At 47.2% G+C, this 4133-nt stretch overlaps 1 non-coding gene across 1 annotated transcript; it reads left to right on the forward strand.

Annotated features, from left to right (window-relative positions):
- The first annotated feature begins 3422 nt into the window (after positions 1–3422).
- LOC115640643 lies at positions 3423–3606 on the forward strand. Its single transcript, XR_003997915.1, has one exon. It is a non-coding gene; the product is annotated as a U2 spliceosomal RNA (small nuclear RNA).
- The last annotated feature ends 527 nt before the right edge of the window (positions 3607–4133 follow it).

Raw genomic sequence — 4133 nt, forward strand, 5'->3', positions numbered from 1 at the left:
GCTTCCCGTCTGTCTGGGCTCCCTGCAGAGCGGTGCCCCCAGACCTAGTGGTGCCCTAGGCTACTGCCTATTCTGCCTATGGCTAAGGACGGCCCTGATCTTACTGTTCATAATGCCTATAGTATCCCTGGATTCTAGATTCCATGCTCTCTCCAGAATTCAATGCATTCTAGGTCACTCAATTTTTTCAAACTCAGTGGTCATCAATGGCACCAGATTAGTAACAAGCTCCAGAATCTTGTTTGTTTTAGATCACTCAGTGTGTTCTAACTCAATTGACTCTCTTGGCTTCTGCATCACTAGGTGGCTCCGGAATCTCATTTATTGTAAGTCTCTCAATGTGTTCAGACTCAAAGTCTATGGGTTCTAGATTCCCATCTGGATCTAGGACATCACTGGATTCTAGAGTGTTTTCAAACCACATAGAATCTAACAGGTTCCAGATTGTTTGCTGAAAGTTTCATTGTGATTCTAGATTTCCATATGTTTTTAAATCTATTAGATGTAGAAGAGTCTGCATTATAATAGCAATATCTAGCTGTTCTCTAGTGTTTGTCATCAGTAGATCTTAAAGAATTTTACAAGGAGGTTAGTAGCAGTCTTCCAGTTTTTACAAATGGGGAAACTGGGACACAGACTAGGGAAGTGACTAGGCCAAGGTCACCCAGTAGAACCTTTGGTCCATCCAGTGACAGAACCTGGAACAAACCCATGTCAGCTGTGTCCCAGTCCAGGTCTCTGTCCATGGATCCCCTTAGATTGTGAGCTTTCTGGGACAGGGACTGTCTTTTCGGTCAGGACTCGGGCTCCCAGTGCTACCGAAATAAAAAATAGCAATAAATAAACCTTCTTGGACATTCCTTGAACTACATCGATTCTGTATGTTTTGTGGGGTGGCTCTGATATAATTTACAAATACCAAAAGACCCACTCACTGGGATATGTCGTGTGGGGAGGCTCTGGCTTCTTTTAAGAGCAACTGGTAAGTAAAACAAGCCAGCAGGGCAAGGAGCAGCTCCAGAGAAACCACCTGTCATGAACATTCAGGGTGGTGAAGAGAGATTTCCAAGAGGTCTGCTCTAGTTCAACCAGGGACTAATTCGGTGACGATCTGCAGCAGGTCAGACTAGGGGACCACCATGCTCCTTCAGTCCTTGGAATCTCTGATTCTATCCAGAGGTCAGGCAGATGTTGTCGGGGAGCTGAACCAGTTGTCACCTGAACCCACTGGGATATCTGAGGAAGCCAGGCCTATGTGGGCCACCAACCCCGGCTGGAGGCTGTAGATAAGTTAAACATGTGCTTAACTCCTCTAGTTCAACAATCTTTTTTCCATTCCAGATGCTCAGATGAAACAAGACTGCCAAGCATGACAGATAATACTTCTTGCTGATTCAAAATTCAATAGGATCTCATGGATTCTAGGAATCCTGGGCCAGTTCTTAACACCTGGGGTCTCAGGTCTATCAGTGTTTTGAATCTGAACTGCTCTGATGTGGGCTAGATTTAGAGCATCATGTTTTCCAAGCCCCTGTATGTTTGAAAAGCCAATAGAGTCCTATGTATTCTAGACATACGGCTGATTCTTGAACAGCTTGGGTGCTAGGTCTGTCAAAGTATAAAAATCCAAACAGATCCTATGCAGTCTAGGACATTCTAGTTTCCAACCTCATATATGATATCGTAGATGACATAGGACTAGTTTGGGTTTACAAAAACTTTGACAGACCTAGAACCCAAGAGGTTCAAGAACCACTCAAATGTCTAGACCTCATGGTGTTCTAATGGGTTTTTAAATGTGTGTGTGTGTGTGTGTGTGTGTGTGTGTGTGTGTGTGTGTGTGTGTGTGCATAAAATACATGCACACAGACACACACAATAGTACTGCAGGTGTAGTGCTAAGATTATGTCACAGAGGTGACAGAAATCACAGAAACCGTAACTCAGCGACCTTCATGACATTGGCAGCCTTGCAGCTGACCTGCCACTGCCAGAAGCGGGGGACTTTGCAGCAGCCCAGCTCCCCGTGGTGGCAGGGGACCCTCCAGCAACTGACAGTGGTGACCCCTGAGCTGCTGAGCCACCACTGCTTGCAAAGTTCCCCCCAGCAGTGGCTCAGCTGCCGTGAGCAACCAGAGCCCCTCGCTGCTCCCAGCTGCCACCATCGGTGGCAGAGGGACCCCGGAACTGCTCAGTGGTTGTGAGTGTGAGGGATCCCTACGGCTCCAGCCCCGCAGGGTGGCAGGGGGATCTCTCCCAGCTACTGGGCAGTGGGGCTCCTGCAGGTTCCAGCCACTGCAGAGGGTGGGGCACGGTGCTGGACCCTCCCTCCCCATTTTGTCAGGGATGTTTTTAGTAAAAGTCAGGCACAGGTCACAGCTTCCATGATATTTTGTTTATTGCCTGTGGCCTCTCCATGACTTTTACTAAAAATATCTATGACAACATCGTAGCCTTACACCTTGGTTCTAGATATTTGGCTAGTTCTTGAACCTCTTGAGTTCTAGGTGTGACAATGTTTGAAACCCAATCAGATCTGACATGGTCTAGCACTTCTGACATGGTCTAGCACCCATTAGAACACCATGAGGTCTAGACATTTGAGTGGTTCTTGAACCTCTTCGGTTCTAGGTCTGTCAAAGATTTTGTAAACCCAAACTAGTCCTATGTCATCTACGATATCATATATGAGGTTGGAAACAAGAATGTTCTAGACCGCATAGGATCTGTTTGGATTTTTATACTTTGACAGACCTAGCACCCAAGCTGTTCAAGAATCAGCTGTATGTCTAGAATACACACACAAGCATCTATATGTGTGAAAAAACAATAGTGTCCTCTGAATTCTAGATTTGTGGCTAGTTCTAGAAACTCCTGGGTTCCAAGTTAGTCCAGGAGTCCAACCCCCACTACCCCCAATTGTTCAGAGCAACCAGAGACGCAAAGAATTGGTTATTGGCACAAGACTTACATGCCATCTGTGGTCCCAATTCAGCCCCCTTGTGGCTGAAGACACCATGTCAAAGATGATAATAGGGCCGAGAACTCAAACATCTCCATGTTTAGATCAAAAGAGCAGTGGCTGTGTCCCTAAGCCCCCAAGTGTCAGCTCAACGTGGGTGTTACTCACCCTCAATTTCCGGCGGAAGCCGTACCTTGCAGAAGTGTGAACTGCTATTTAGCACAGGTGTGAACAGCTCGTGGAGCGGACTCAGTTCTGCAATACGGCTACACCGGTCCTCTGTCCCGTGGCGTAGCTGAACTCAGGGGCCAACCAGACTCTACGTTTCCCAAAGTTCGACCTCTTTCCTTTTCCCCCTTACTCTGCTCAGGTAAAGTGGAAGTAGTCTCGTGGCCTGACAAAGGCCATGATCAAATGTCTTGATGTTTTTGGTCTTTTGGCCTCAAGATGAAAACCTTGTCTGGCTCTCTTGGAACATTATCTAAGCTATATCTGTTCTTATCAATCTAATATCTGATATGTTCTTAATTTAAGGACTGTATATTAAACTGATTTTTGAAACAGGGAGATGGAGTAGGAGCTTGCTCTGTCCACCCCATGCATTGAACTGGTACTGCAGTGTCTCCAAACAAAATAAAAAGATAACCATCCAAAAATGTTCAAACAGCACGTGTGGGGCGGGGCCAGTATCGTGGGAACCCCTGGACCAAATGACCCCAAATTTGCATCACAAACCCCACCCCCGCCTCCATTGCTGAGTGCTAGTTTTCAAGGCAGTTGCCCCCTGCACAGGGGCGTCAGTGCAATGTGTGAATATAAACAGCAGATCATCTTCGGGGGGCTGCATCTCCTCACATCCCCCATCAAATGACCACCCTTTGCTCTCGCAGACTCCAGCAGAGCCCCTGCAGCCTGGTGCCACTTTCCAAGTCCATGAGAGTCTGCAAGTGTTTTTCAGAGCGGTGTGAAAAAATTAAGAGCAGCTCTTTTTTCATGAGGCTTTAACTGAGAGCCCTGGATCACAAGCCTCTGAACCTGCCCCACTCACTCTGCCCTCGGCCTTGCTCTGAGACGGCCAATTTCAAGCCAAGCCGAGTGGGTGAGTGGATTTCAGAGAACTTTAGCTCGTTGGTCCTGACAGGAAGAGGTTTCTCCGCAGGCCTGGCTGCAG

Source organism: Gopherus evgoodei, unplaced genomic scaffold (genome assembly GCF_007399415.2).
Source record: "Gopherus evgoodei ecotype Sinaloan lineage unplaced genomic scaffold, rGopEvg1_v1.p scaffold_31_arrow_ctg1, whole genome shotgun sequence".
NCBI classification, from domain to species: Eukaryota; Metazoa; Chordata; order Testudines; family Testudinidae; genus Gopherus; species Gopherus evgoodei.